The sequence below is a fragment of the Anopheles coluzzii genome, chromosome 2 (genome assembly GCF_943734685.1).
Source record: "Anopheles coluzzii chromosome 2, AcolN3, whole genome shotgun sequence".
Taxonomy (NCBI): domain Eukaryota; kingdom Metazoa; phylum Arthropoda; class Insecta; order Diptera; family Culicidae; genus Anopheles; species Anopheles coluzzii.
The window spans coordinates 39,283,397-39,299,797 of NC_064670.1; the positions used below are offsets into that span (position 1 = coordinate 39,283,397).

The window sequence follows — 16,401 nt, forward strand, 5'->3', positions numbered from 1 at the left end:
ACCTCTGCTGGAAAACCCCATAGTATTTTACAAACTATTTTCCGACCCTATAAATCTTTTTCAATTTTATTTTAAGATCTTCCTAAAACCACTGGAATTCATACGAAAGGCAATAAATAGTGAAACTTTGTATTTTTTCTGGTTTTTTCAAACATCAACCAAAAACATGGCCCAAAACGAAGGAGGCATTACTTAAAGTTTCATGTCTTCCTTCTCCACCATCAGGTGGGGGAGGGGGCAACATAATCCGAAACGTTTCTGGCCAGAGAGGGCATATAATAAACGGCATACTTTTACCGAAATCAGATCGTAAAAGTAGCAAAAACATTGCAAAGGAATGCACTAATGGGAATGACGGCTTAAACCGTGCATTCAAATACAGGAAGCGCCCGGGTGGGGACGAAGGTGGAAAAACTTTTGCATCCAGCAACCATCCGAGCCCTTCCATCCATCCCAAGTGGTGGGTTGGTGGTGTATGGAAATTCGTGGAAAGTGGGACCATAAAAACAATCCTCGGCATTTACGCTCGAGGAACAATTCGGGCAAAAAATATCAAAAATTGTCCGACGATTTCCGACCCCAAAGCCCCTGCCACCGGCCAAGTGGGCAAAGGAGCAGGGGGGGGGGGGAACAAAAGGCGAAGGAAACAATCACAGAAATAGTTTTCCACCGAATAGCACAACTGTCGCTTCTCGTTAGCACGGCGAGGCGTGGGATGAAATCTGCCGTTCGCAACGAACTATCGGCTATTTTTATTGGAATGTGTGTTCATCCAGTCAGCTTCAATCTGTCGCCGGAAGTCGCTGGGAGAGGTCCCGTTAAACGTATCAGCGGACCATTCGAATCATTTTTGTTTCTTTTTGTGTTTGTTTAGTGCTTAGCTATTTGTTTAGTGGTATGGAACTATTATTAAAATATGTTTAATTAATGAACTGGTGCCACTAAAATGTAGACATATTGCTTAAATTACATTAAATGTCAACTTCTTCAAACCACTAGGATGTTTGGCTGGATTTATGACCCCAATCGGGAGAATTTTCATCTATTTTGCAATTCTCAAGATTTATATTCCGAAATGCAGCGAAGCGTTTACCCAATGCCGTCCTTTGTGTCGTGACGTTCATGCAGGCTCATCAGTGTTAATGAATCTGCAGAGCTATGGGAGAAAAAGCTCCTGTACTCGCTTGGTGGCACGATTTGCACCAAAGGTAAACACGCTCTAAATCACCTCGTAAGAGCCCTCCAGCGACCTAACACTCTTAAAACGTACTCGTTCCATCACGGTGACGGAAAAAAACTTAAGGTACACTCATAGAAGGTGATCATAAATTTTGTTTCGCTGCACCGGCGGCACGGGAAATGTAAAATCACTTTAATGGAATGAGAATAATGCTTTAAAAAACAAAATTGAATTGAAGAAGAAGAACAAAAAACGACACAAGAACGAACGACGTGTTGCCTATCGTAAAATTCACGACCCATAACTTGGTCTTGCGGCTGCTGAGAGCGATCATAGCGTGGTGCTGCCGCATTGACTGCATAGTAGCGTGCTAGAGATATGAGACTGGAGCGAAGGTAGGACACAATTTACGCTACTTATATTGGCTCCAAATTGGCTATCGTTAAAAAAAGCATAAAGGATTTCAGCAAACATATTTCATAAATTATGTCATAACAATTATATGGAGGGAGCTTAGTTGTTTCGTTTAGCAAATTGCTTGCACGATGTCTTGGAACAAGAAGCATAATTTTAAACACAGGGGAGTAACATATTAAAGTTTAAATATAACTTGAGTTTTTGTTTAAATATTAATTCACATATAAAATCATAAATGAAAACATGACACCAAACAAAGAAAAAACACTCACTCTACATTTTTGGCTTGTTTTACTCTTGAACAGTTTCATGCTGCTTGGATCTCCCTCTGAAAATGACATAAAACATAACAACTAAATGTGATATTTTGCAACAGATGATAAAAATGTAAAAAATAACCCAAACCCCTCCTTACGCACGCCCTTCGACCTACCTTTACCAAAAGAGTTTGCTTTGACTTTGCATGATTCTGCTTTCAAAACAAGTTCAACATTAGTCACCAGACGTACATGCTGCTTCTACTGCTGCTGCTGTTGCTGCTGCTGATGATGTCCTATCCCTTTGCGTTGCAGTTTAGAAGCACCGAACCGGGGACGCATCGTCACAAAATTACCCAAGTGTTCCCCGAGCGTATAACTTACAGCGGGCAACCAATGAGAGCGGGCACAGTGTGCACGGTGCTGGCCGGTCGTACCGAAAATAGCACAGCATGAACCGAAGTGACACGAGTTAGCGGACAGGCGAGTACGAAAATAGCGTGAGGGCAACGTTTCTTTCCATTCTTCTTCCACGGCTCCGTCGGGAGTGTGATGATGCTGAAACGTAAACAAACGTAAACACCACCAGACCATGGGTGGTGTGTGTGTGTGTGTGGTGGGATGAAGTTGTAAAGTAAACAGCGAGTGTATGCAAGTTGGAAATGAAATTGGGAATGGGAATTAGAAGAAGTTAGTTTTTTGAAATTGCAAAGTTGAAATTGATTGTTGTCAGCGTTGCCTAGGGAAAGAAGATACTTCGAACTTGAAAGTTTATCCAATGCATCGCTAGTTCAAGAATCCTGAACATTTTCTAAAGATGAAGACATAGTAATTGAGCAAATTTTGAGTTTAAATCTCGAACTTACACTCATAACTGTGTGCATTCCATACCATTTTCCCACAGCTTGCTCCCTCCCCCATTTCCCATCACTGTAAACACCTACACCTTCTCATGTGACATCGGCCCTTGCGATCTATTTTTAAGCCCGCACCCATTATTTAGTTCACTCGATTAAAACCGTGCCTTTGCCAGTTGTTTCGCACTTTTGCTGTGTCGCACCCTTCACCTGAAAGATTGCCAGCGAGAATCTATTTGCTGCCAAAGGTTCCGTTTGCCTGTGGCACGATTCACTGACGGCATGGGCTGACCCATTACGAACGTCACATTCAACAATCATTTGCGATCGTTTTGGACACGTGACACAGTTGCTTTTGGGTGGAGGTAATAATTTTTGAAATAGTTTCTCACCACCGTGCAAATTCTTCATTTGTGTTGCGCGACCATCATTAATATCTTCATACCCGATATCGAGCCATTTGCAACTATTCTGCAACCGACATTAGATAAGTACGTCCATCATTATTCAACAATGCTTCTTCCATCTCGCAACAAGCAACAGAGCGGTGTAATGTGAGCTTGTTTGCAAAACTTGCTTCACAGCGATTCCTCTCTTCCCTACCATGCAAACTCACTTTTCTAAAGAAATTTAAACCGCTCGTTGTGGAATAGCACATTTTATAGCTTCATAATGATATTGATTGATTGTTTAGCCATCGCCACTCGCACAGTGCTCAATGATACTTCAACTATTCATCTTACTTTAGCGTCCGCTGGTTCTTTGTCTGTAACGACGCTTGCTATGTCATTAGTGAGCATTTCTTCCTGGGTAGCTTGGCTCGGTAAACAATCATCCAACACATTGGATTCTGAAAGCCATTTTTGCAACAACAGGATTCCATCCCACATTGAGGCAACGCCCCGTTTTGCCCGTCCGAGAAACTCTATTCATAATCGTGCCTGCACCTAACACCACCGAGAATCAGCGAACGTTTCATTTTTCTTTGTTGGATGGAAAATTAATCATTCGATCGATGGGTTTTCAGTGGAGTGCTTACACATCGAAGTTAATGATGAACAGCATCGAGAATTGATTGCAAAGAAAAATATATTGCAGTGTCTGTGGTATTTATTACTGTGTGAGTGTACATTGCCCTCGCCACCGAGTAGTTGATGACGCTGTAAAGAAAATAATGACGCATTAAGATTTGAAAATTTGTCAACACTGTGCTCGCATCAATCAAGCGAACCAAGCTCAAGCTGTTCCGTAGCTTTTTGGTTGTATATCAGTTAGAAGAAAATAATTTAAGATTTTTCTCTTCAAACACATTTTGTTTGTCTTCTTTTACGAGACAACATTATTCTCTGAGCGATAACCGATTTTAAAGTTGAACAAGCGGTTCAAGCAAAAGTAATATGATTGCAATGATTATCCATTTTATCTAAATGCTGTCGAAAAGAATCGTAATTTAAATAAACAATCTTCACTCCAAATTTTGGAATTGTTTCTAGACTAATGATAGCAAACCATCATTCTTTCCCATCACTCTGCGCAAACACATCTACCGTCGTGTACCGTTCTAATCTGTTCATTTTCCAACCCATTAGAGACGGAGTGCATCATTTCCTCCCTGTGAGCTGTTCAATTAAGCTAATAAAAAGCACGCCTAAAGCAACTGCTCGATCAGCTACCACACTTTGCTAGGTGCTGGTTAAACAGCGTTAGGTACACAGCGCTCCTCCATTGCCAAAAGCAAGGGCGCTGTCACGAGGCGGAAGGTAAAAGGCGCTAGTCAGCCGGGGATAATAATTTTTATTACTTCTCGCCGGCTTGCCCTATCGCAGAAATTATGTTTACCATTACCGTTAAGCGCTGACCAAAGTGGTGGCAAGTGAAAGTTTTGACCGTGCTGTTTGCACAGAGCGCAGTGAGTGTGAGTGAAGCCGTCCTTGAGCGTGGCTGTAGGATGGGCAGCGGCTGGCCACCAGAGACAAACTTTTTCCTCCGACGTCCGAAAATGAACGTCGATAATTACTTGCGTACCAATCACTCGTCGCCAGCCCCTCCGTACCGGCAAACCCAACCGAAATGGAGCTTGGGTGGATCGATCTCCATCTCCCCCTCGGGGAGGGAAAGTTCTACAAGGGTAGAGGAAAGGAAGCTGAAAGATAACTGAGCCGACAATTTTATGACCACATAAGTTATCCGGTGGTAATTTCGCAAATTTTCCAAACTGCTTCTGCTGCTGAGCGGCAGGAAAGTGGCGTTGTAGAACAGGGCGGGTATCACACGGTCTGGGATGTGGTAGGAAAACATTATCACCCGTAAAGAGAGCAAGCAGAGTAAACATGGAGTTCTTTTTGTTTTTCTTAGTGAGTGTGTGTGTGTGCGCGTTCCCGCAAAGTCACAAAGCAATCGAAACCAGTAGCAGTGGCGATGGTCATGGTCATGGTAATGAATGGCGACGTAGCGTGGTGAGAAAAATAACGAACATTTATTTCAATTTCGAAAACAAATATTTTCCCTCGCCACCTCGGGTTGGAGTGGGGTTTTGGGTGGGCGCTTCCCGTCTGTCTGGAATACGGACCCGACGGAGGTAATGTGGAGAACTTTCCGGTTGGCCGTGAGGAAGTGGTCGTCATGAGGCGTGTCATTATTATTAGCTTCCAGGCTGTGGGGGATGGTCGTAATGGTTATTGTGTCACGATCCTATTTGAAGTTCTTATTTCTTGGGTGCCGTGGAGTTAGATGTAAATGGAGAAGAGGAAAAAGTGTATCTTTATTTATGGTTTGGTTGTAAGTGACCCACTTTTTAAGTTAAACAAATATAACCAATGCAAACGGTATATACAATCTCATAAGGCTATATAGATTGATATTTAAAAAAATGACGTAATACATTCCGAGACGTGTTAAGATTATTGTCATCGAACTCAAATTTGTTGATCAAACTATGTTATCGATTGGCTCTTTACTTGGAATGAGGCATTGATTGAGTAATACAATTATTAAACTCTACTAGCAAAAACGCTTCTTCTTAGCTCATTCAATCTGTTAAGCACTTGGTTAATAGAGTTAGTCTATTCTGACGCTTTCATAACAAGCGATTTAACGTATTCCTTAAGGCAGTGCTCTCCAACCTTTTTAGGATCGTCGACCTAAAATACACTTGATCGAAAATGTAAATGTTTGACTTTGAAAATAAATTTGCCGCAGCCAACATCCTTTGAGGGCATACATTTTGTAGAGTTAGCTCAAAGTTTTTGATAAAAATATATTTAAATCTTATTTTATTCTAGACATGTGAGTTGCAAATGTAATCGTGATTTTGGAAAAAATAAACATTCATGATATGTATATGTAATAAGCTTTTCTTTTTCAAAAATGAATTCTTTCGCGGACCACGTTTGCTAATATCACGGATCACAAGTTGGAGACCAATGCATTAAATTCTTTTCCTTCTAAATAAAATATTTTCACTACACTTCCAATCAAGCCTCCTAAAAGATCTCTTAATAGCTCATTCATAAAATAAAGTGAGATTTGTATATAAACATCTCCTTACCCTTATTATCGCTCCAGTTGCACATCCCAATTGCTACAAATGCAAGGCAACAAAAAATCAAGTTTTTAGGCTACGAAGGAGCAGAACAAACATATAGATTCTTCATCTTTCTCATAAAATTATCATTTTCTTTCAATATTGTAATGAAACCCATCAATATTCAAATTGTTCCGCTGCCGGGTGTTCCCCTGTTCGCCCGATCCCGTCACAACCCAATGTCACCGAACAGCAATCATGACACAGCATGGGAGCGGTGGTTACGTCTAATACAATGCAACCATTACGATTTATTTATGCATTAGAATGCGACAAGACAATCCACCGGCAGCTTTCGTGATATGAGCTTTAAGCGTAAATCTATCACACACACACCCCAGCTGTGAAGCATTCACTCCCTCGCTTCCCTTTTTGCCGCGCTAACCGCTAGCTTTTCTAGGCTAGGGCAGGGTACGCCAACGGCACAAGTGTTACTGCAAAATCGAATGAATAATTTATTTCCACTTATCCCGATGCCGGCAGATAACCCTATGTGCTTTACACTTAAGCCCGCTCGAAAGTACATCGTCTCTTCTAGCTGCTGCGGATCTTATGACCTCCCTTCCAGCCTTCCACCGTGCACCGTGGCGCCAAGCGTTCTTCGCCCGGGGTTTGTCCCGTTCGCTTTGCAGGAGATGTAAAATTGTCAATAACGAGCTACGAGCTCGTAGATATGCACAAACAAGAGCAGAAGAAAAAAATCCCCTCCACATCGTGCAAAACTGTGAAAAAATCTCTTTGACAGACGAGAGTTCATCGCTGTGTCTATGGGTGAGATTTTGTAATCCGAAAAAAAGAAAACCAAAGAAAAAACTATTGCTTATCGAATTTGTACCGATATCGATAAGTGAGCCGGTTCTATGTATGCGTGTGTTTGTGTACATGTGTGTATGAGTGTCCCAAACACATGGCAACAGAATCATTGTACGAGCCGTGCTGTCGAAACGATTGAATGCATTTGCCGTTGCGCAGGGAGCGTATTCCCCATTTTGCAGCTGGCAGGTTGAAGAGAAATCCCACTTCGAATCGTACTCTCAGCCCAAAGCTGTCCGTGGAAACACATTGCAACGAGTTTCGTGCTCGATAACCTTTCGTGGGCTGCCTGTGCTTTCCCAAACACGCCTCACACGTAAATCCTCGAGCGGGGGCAGCTTTACCGCTCGCACAATCGCTGTACATTCGGGCCATGTCTTAGCAGCAAAGCGCATAGGCACACTCGAAGAGGAGGACAAGTGAGCAAAAAAACCTGCATCCCTAGAATGCAGCTGGTGTAATAGCTTCTCTGGTGCTTCCCCCTGTCTCAACTGGTGCGTTCTTGTCTTGGGAAAAAGAGACTCTGCACTTTGCCGCACGTGCTGCACATTATATTACAGTAGCAGCAGCAGTTTGGCATGAAAAGCGTTTCCATTGTCACTGTCGTGGTTGGAGGGCGGGGGGGAGGGAGGAGTATTTCAAAGTTTCCAAACGCACCACGGGAAAGAAAAATCCTGCACGAAATGATCAACAGCACTCGCTCGGCAAACAAGTGCCCGATCCTAGCCGGGATGCAATGGAACGTCGAGCACGGCAAAGCAAGCACACAGAGCAGGTAGAAGTGGCACACTGCGCGATGCACAATTCATGCCGTCATTTCCAGTTTTACAGCCAAACCGATTGAACGGTTTGCGAGAATCGAGGATCGGGAAGCGGAGACGCCACCAGAGGTGACGGATTGCCAAATTAAATTCCACTTTACCTGGCGCCGGTATGATGCCTTCAGTTAGAACCATGTAGCACTGCTTCTGCTTCTGCTGCTCGATTTTTGCTCGAAGATCCTATACTGATAACAAAAAAAAAAAAAAACCTGGTAACACATTCTCGCACACCCAGTAGTACTACTTTTCAATTGCATTTATCACCACTACACGCTCAGCACTTCATTCGTGCTGGATTAGCGTGCTGCATACGTAACAGCACTTCGGCATGAAATCGGTTGTTGCCAGAGAGAGGGACATTCTTTGTTACGGAACAGAATGCTCGTTTAAGACGAACCCCCTGTTTTAGCACTGCAGCCACCTGGAGTACAGTCTTCGTTTGCCGTGAGATCAAAAGCTTACATAAGATTGAAAGGTAATTTAGCGCGAGAAGGACGTGGAAGGGAATGTGCTTTGCATAGCTAAGTGAGGAGGTCAGAGGATTGTGTGACCTCCATTAGAATTGTTGAAAACGTGTTAAATAGCATAAATAGCGGTCGGAATGGCAGAAGCTTACGCTTCCTTCATACAATGTCGTTTGGGACTTTTTTGGTTTTTGCTCGAGAGAGAACTTTTTGTCCCATAAAATATCATTCAAAAATAGGAAATAAATTACGGCAACCAATCCGGCACATTCAATAATAACAACAACAAGAAAGACACGCTCCTTCGTTAGTATGTGTTGATGTATATCGTAGCAGCTCACGAACAATATTTACCGATCAATGTTCACCCTCGTCAAACGGGACGATAACTGAATTAAAAACTTTCATGCAAATTTGAAAGCACTGTGAAAACCCGACCAGAATGGCTTTCCGCTCTCGACCACCCCGCCCCGCGTGTGGCCAAGTTCAACATCATGCCACCACTGAACTAGACTAGAAGGTTCGTCATCGGTTGTAATCTACCAGCTCACATCGAAATCCCAACAAATGGGAAAATCAAGCCGAAACGCAAAACTTTCCATCGCAAAAGTGGTTTGCGTTTGGCCTGGGAGGAACAAAAACCACACCAAAGTAGTGAGGAGTGAGGTGCGAGACCAGCGGAGGGTTAGTACGATTGGAAGAGAAATGATAGTGGTGTGGAAAATGAAAGAATCCTTCATTTGAACTAACTTTTCCGTTCCATTTCATTCGGTTTCTTCAAACTGTGCTGGATGTGCGCTCTGCATTTTTGCGAGGGATTTTCGGGTTCATTTTGATCGATTCAGTGATTTTATTTTTATTAACGTAGCCAGCACAATACTTAAAGTGAATGAGTGTGCTCATGCATCTGAAAGGAGCCCGTAACGAGCGTACTCAAACGTGAATAGCATTTTGAGACGCATCAATCTGGGCGGTCTTTAGACGTTTCGTGTTCATGCAGCACAATGTTAAATTTAATTTGTACCCAATTGAGTGGGATGCTGTATTGATTCTTGGAGCTGGCAGCGCGTTCGATCTTCAAAATCCGCGTTCTGCGCGCACCGCTGCTGAGCAAAGTCGATGGTGGTGAACAATTGTGCCATGCCAAAAACATCTTCTAACAGCTGTTCGGCGCACGCCCGGGCTCCGTGCCGGATATTGAAGCCATTAATGAAGCATGTAATAGTTTTGCCAACTTCAGGATGAATGATTCATGAGCAGAATTGTTACGCATTTGGTTCATCCGAGCGCAACGCGCGTAAAAGTTGGTTGGTAATAGTTTTTTACACGACCAACAAAAAGGAAGCCCGTGAAGACACACAAACACACCACACCTTCTCTTACCGAGTCTGCAGGATGATCCATGGCCGGGTCGGGTTCATTCGCGTCTTGAACGCGCAAACGAACGCGAACGGATGCGTGTGAAAATGAGACGAAGCAAAATTGATGATTTTCGCGCATCAAGCAACGCTTCGTATGCTACTGGCATGCCGTTTGGAGCATCGTACCACGAAAAACAATGTACCGTGTCAGCGGGAGCTTCCAAACGCACCACCCTACCACCGTTTCCACCCTTGCTGTATCACTCTCTCTCTCCCTGTCGAAGGGGAAATTGTCTTCCGTTCGCTTCATCGCCGGGAAAATCGAAGACGTAACAATCTAGGGCAACGTTTATGCTCGTTGAACAAAAGCATCAAAGTGATTTAAATTTATCTTTCGCTCCCGCCGCCGTCGCCATTGCTGCCAGGCGTTATGGGGCAGCGGTACGGGGTTTCGCTTCCGTGCAGCGAATTCCATTCTCATACCCCGATGCCGATACCGGGCAGGAATTCATCACCGAAATTGTAGTTTCAATTCGAAGGAAAAAGAAAGGAATGTAGAGGGTAGCAAAAGAAGAATAAGAAAAAAACGCAGAACCTTTCAGAACTGAAGCAAAGTTGTGAAGCATTGCTTTGTCTTTTAAAGTGTCAAAGCGACTAAGCCGCTAAAAGGAAAATCGAGTGATGTGAGCCGTACATGCATCGCATTGAGCGTCAAATAAGCTGCTAAAAAATTCGCCCATCATGCGGGCATTCGGGAAAGAGAAACCAAATTATCGCTCACATTACTGAGAATTTGATGATTCGTGATTGGGTGATACATGGCAGGGAGCGGAAGACTTAACAAATATCCATAAATCTTACCCGGAATTGTGTCACGCCTCTTTACATAAGCGCAACCCGTGAGCCGTCGGTTTATGCTCGGTTCAGTGACACAATATGCCACCCAATCCGGCTAATGCTAATCGCATGTCGAACGCGTCGAACGTTCGAAACGTCTTTTACGACGGCTTAGCGTATTGCAGTGATCGGATTAGGGATACGTTCCAAATTTCAACCTCTTTAACATGCACGTCCGTTCACCCGAGAGGGGCCCGGCGATGCTATGAAAACAAAAAGGTAGACACATGGTACACATATTTCTAACCACAGCTCGGACCGAAAGGATGGGATTTGCTCGATCCGTAGCAAATGAACCAACGTTGCCAAACATTTCCTGGGCGCCAGAAACGAAACGGAAACCCGGAAACCGATTTTTCACACTGATTTTCGTTCCCACCAATCAAAAGGGGCGTGCGTTGAAAAAACAAAGAACCCGCACCCAACGCGACGGACCGACACAGGGGCCAAACGGAAATGGGCTTTCCGCTGTACGGCACACAGTTTGAAAAGGAAGCGTTTCCATTGCTACACCCATCCGTAGACCATCGGCATGCTGCGATCGCTGGCCAGAGTTTTCAGCGATTTTTCAATGTTTGATTTATGCCTCAATTTACTCCTCTCTCGCTTGCTCTCTCTCTCTCTCTCTCCCTATCTCTCTCACCATTTTTCCATTGCATAATCGGCACCTCGCATACGCGTGAAGCGCGTGAACATCCTCCTGCCGCGATCGGAATGGGTTCGGTTTTTTTTTTGTACGTGCAAATTGCGAAAAGCGGATGTTTTTGGCGGCAAAGACGTTTGTTAAATTGATACATATCCGTAAAAAGTTCCGACCAAATCTTCCGACTTGCGTAAAAACCGTGCCCAAGCCGAAGGAAAACGTATAAATCAACCGTTTTTGGGTGGGATATAAAATTACCGTCCCACACACAGACACACGCACTCCGATCGTATTGGTATCGGTCTGGCAAATACTTTGCGTATTATTCATCTTATCACGCGCCGTTATTTATCTGTTTGTGAAGAGTGTTCAAATTTATTGATTGTAAATCAAACCCGTAAGTGTGTTTAACTGCTTGCAGCAATGATCGTCCTTCCTTCCCTTAAAAAGCTAAACAATTATTAACGAACCATATGATGCAGAGCTGCACAGTTTCGGTGAGTGTCGAAATGCAATAAGCACGACGTTTTGCGAAAGACGTTTTGCTCAACCATTCTCCGGGGCCGTTTCACCCGGTGAGACAAAAGTGAGCAAAGTTCAGGGCGAACTTCTGCAACAGCTGTTAAGCAAGCAATATTATTCCAAGCTGACGGTGCGCTCACCGTTGGACGAGAATGAATAAGTAGCTTGTTGAAGGCGGTAGAAAAGGCCGAGTAGCAGCAGCAGAGGCAGCAGAGGCAGCAGCGCTACCGTTAAGCAAAAAAGTATTTGTTTTATCACCTACCGCTAGCGGCATGTGGAATGCAGAAATGGAATATCTCCTTTTTCCATTTTGCGCCAGTTGTTAAGACTGCCGGTATTCGTTTATTTAATGCGCTCTTAGCGGCGAGTGTTTTTATGTGCGCTGTTATCGTTTATGTTTTTTTCCGGAGCGCTCGCACATTCAAATTTGTGTTGCTCACACATCGTGTCACATGCAGAATATTATTTACTGAGGAACGGAAAGCATATTTTGAAATTATTGACACCATCGCTAAGTTCATAGTTTCTCAAGTTTTTTTGCTGCTCGTGAGTGTTGGTTGTTTCGAGGAAGTTTGAACGATTTTTTTTGCGTTCAGTCCACTGTTTACCACTTTGTTTGTTATTATACTTGCGGTTATCTTTGCATTTGACTTAGTGTGGTCGTATTAAAGAAAAAAGTTGATCTCTTTATAAAACACCAAATTTTCTTTTGAAATCTGTTATAACAACTGGGGATAAATAAAGAACTGTTGAGATACGGTCACAGTTGTTCGTGTTTCCTAAAAGTGCTCAAGCAACGATTCCTATGAAGGTATAATGAAGATGGTTTTCCAATTAACGAGATGAAACAAGTAATACGAGAAATGTGTTAAGCAATGTTTAAGCATTTGTGGGTTTTGTCGGTACTTTGGTATTTGTTTATCGGAATTAAATGCAATAGTTTGCACACTTACCAGGCTCTATGTCAGGTGATGCTACTTTTGGGCATTTAAACTGAGACGTGATAGCTTGCCGATTCTTGTGTAATATGAAACCGAGTATATCGTAAACGGTATGCAACCACACGCTACAGTAAGTCGACACATCTTTTCGCACAAAATGCGTCACTAAGGAATTTTCGAAAGAATAATCGGTATTTTGATACTTCGCTCTAATTACCGTAAACTATGCACGCAGTTATGGCAGACGAGAATTCATTTGATCGCGTTACCGGACTCGGCACGGGCTGAAAAGCTTTACAGGAGACAACGTGCCCTTTATAAGAACCTTGCCAAAAAGAATCCTTATTCATCATACAAAGTAAAAAATAAAGTAAACTGGAACGATTCGTTTGTTAAATTCGTTCTACTGTGCTTTGTATCTGTAGCTGTATGTAAGATAATCTTATCAACGTCAGGAACTATAACACGTCGTTTGATACTATTCCATTGAGCTCAAATTTAATTTCAAAATCATAGCTTTAGATACTTTAGATGGTCGGTCTGGTCATCAAATCGTACGACTTAACAACATGCTCGTCATGGATTCTAGCCCCGAATAGACCGTGTCTCCATATGTAGAACTGAGTCTCCTGCTATGGTAACAAGAAGTCACTGAAAGCCAAGCTCACTTCACCAGTGGGTACAGGCAGGCCTTGACCGGCAGTGGTTGTTATGCCAAAGAAGAAGAAGAAGTAGAAGAAGAAGAACGTTCGATATGTTTTATCTAATCTTCAGATTAAACTATTATGTTAATAATATAGGATAGTCTAAGCTCTGTTCAGATGCAATTTTACCCTCTTTGTCAACTATTGCACGAGCAGCAAATCCTATGTTATCAATTGCTTTTTGGCCTATTCATGAAATAAACTGTCTACATATGTTCTGCAGTAAACATAACATGTATAAAGCTGGATTAGTTCCTCGATATATATATATATATATATTTAAGACGGTGATTGTTCGAAAGTCCTGCATTCCTTTTCTAATCTTACCAAACTCTTCGAAAAATATGCAAAACGCCAACCACAGCGCCTACATAACATTCAGCCCAAAATGGGCGGTGGTAAAAAGATACCATTTACCATAACAACTTTCAAGCCCTGTTTCGTAAAAGTAATTGCCCAAGCACTGGACAAGGACGCATTATCGTATATAAATTTACTTTCACACCCAATCAACCAACCAACCGAACACCAGCCGACTCGCACGAGAGAAAAAAAAACACAGAACCTTCAAGTGGTAGCAAAAGTGTTGGTTGGAGCTACCTTTGCTGTGCCGTGCTGTTTGCGAAACAATTTATATTGGAATACTTCGGTCAACTTTTCGTTCTTTTCATCCAATCAACCGCCCCGGGGAGGGGAAAGGCGAAGCAGCGGCGGCCGGAACGATGGCGCTGGGTAAAAAGGTGGCGAATTTTCTCACCAGCGTTATGGTAAGGGCTGCGTTTGGTTTGGCCGCGTTTGGCGAGATGACACAGCTATTACTGTTTAGAAAGGTTCCGAGATGACTTTCAGAAGTTTTTCACCATTTTTAAAGCATTTTCCGTCCTTCCCATTTCCCTTTCCGTTGAACGTCGCTTTCAATTCAGGTTTTCGGGGAACTCGGCAACCTTCCGCAATGTAGAAACAAGTGAACGTGCACCCGCCCCTCTTCATCGGTCCATGTACTTATCAAATCGCTAGTGTTTCTTATTCTTTTTTGTCATCCACTGCTTTCTTTACTGCTGTTGTTGTGTTGTTTTTGCATCTCGCTTGCTGTGTCTGGTTGGCTGCTCTCGGCTGGGAGGATTTTTTCTTCCTCCTTTCGCATGTATCACGTTTAGCACCTTGGCCATCATCTCGTGCAAAAACCGTCGCCACACTTCACTCAGGTCAGCAGTGCGGCGATAGGAGTTACACGAAATGGAGCATATAATTTACAGCGTCGTCTGGCTCGTTGTCAGTGATTTATCAGCGCTGAAGCGAAAACTTACGCAGTGAACAGTGGTCGGAAAAAAAACAACAACACAGATGAATGGAATGAAATAAGATGTACTTTTTCAGACCCATTGATAGCCTTCCTTCTTCGCTTACAAGGTTGTAAGCGAAATCGTACCGTATTTTGGCACCGTACTTCTGTTTATCATGCAGTGTCAGTGCGTTCAAACGAGAAAATTTAATTTCACGAGCAAACTGCGCAATATATCGGCGATTCTCGTAGCAAAAGGTGAAACGAAACCATCTGGGACTGTGAGCTTTAGATAGCATCGGTAAGCTTTTGCAAAAAGGTACGTTTCAAAAATTCTCACAGGCATTGTTCAATGACGTCATTGCCAAAAACAGACTGGATACAACACAGCAACGCTGACCGAAGTATGATAAAAGCTAATTAACGCACACTTGGAAAATACTAAAATCCCTTCGCATCCATTGCTGTTCAAAAGTGAACCAAATTTAGCAACCTTTCTAGCAGCTCGTAGTCAAAATCGCTTGTTAAGAAGGTGTTTTTTTCGCTTGCGTTACGGTTACGCCCTTAATCGGCTTACAATTTTTGTTTCGACAATGAGCGTTTTTCGAATTGAGTGCCCTTCGTACCGGTCGATTGAATATTGATGGTGTTGCAAGAAGCTTATTGCTAGCATTTGACGGCAATAAAGCCATACTTCATTATGTTCAGTGAGTGGTACAGTTTGGTGTGCTGGAAATAATTTCCTGCAGCTTTAGCAATAGTTGTCAAAGTACGACATTGTTTTACTTTTTATAATACGCAATACTGTTTTCATTGTGTTCAATTCTTCTTTATTAGCACACATATATAGCAGTTAAAGCAACGGCTGTATTGAAATTTAATACGTAATGTATGTCCCAAACGGGGTAATGCTATGATGCAAACCATTTATTTGACGAGTATTTAGTCTTCCTTGGCAACCGTATTCAAACAATAAACGTTTCACGATTCTGCACAACTGGGCGCAAAATATTTGGAATGCAATATGTGGCCCACTTTCCTTGCTATGATGGGGATTTACGTTTGTGCTAGAAATCAACCGTGCCCAAATGGCCCAAGCTAGACCAAGCTTCTGTAAAATATGCACACCAAACGGACATAATGAAGGTAACGATCTGTGCAACTGCACCGGACAAAGAAAGGCAACGAATAGGAATGCAATTGAGAAGGTATTCCGGGAAACATTTGCCCAGAATTCAGATTTTCCATCTGGCCAGATGTAACATTGTTTGCAACTGCGGACATAGTTGTATACGGTACAGTGCGTTCGGCAAGCTTATCGTTCTGGATTTGTGGTTCGTGAATGTGCAGCACATTCACACTGAGAATATGGCATATCATGCTGACGTTTAGGAATGGCCAAGCAAAGTAGTTGGGGCCTTTGTATTCGTAATCTAAAAATCCACTTTTTTAGTTACTTTCTAGAGGGTTTCCAGTTAAATCTCAGTTATGCTTATTTAAACGTTGCAAGTGAAATATGTTTTGATTGAAAACATTCAGCAGTGACACAGTGAAGTAGAGCATGACAACAATTGATTATACAATTTTTAATGCATTACCAAACAGTTAGGGAATATAATTTACACAAAATATTTATCTTTCGACTATTTATGTAAGTTC

The 16,401-nt window shown here is 42.7% G+C and overlaps 1 protein-coding gene across 4 annotated transcripts in view; it reads left to right on the forward strand.

Annotated features, from left to right (window-relative positions):
* LOC120949847 (protein eva-1-like) overlaps window positions 1–16,401 on the forward strand; it is a 90,895-nt gene that overhangs the window by 23,181 nt on the left and 51,313 nt on the right. The gene's annotated exons all lie outside the window — the stretch shown is intronic.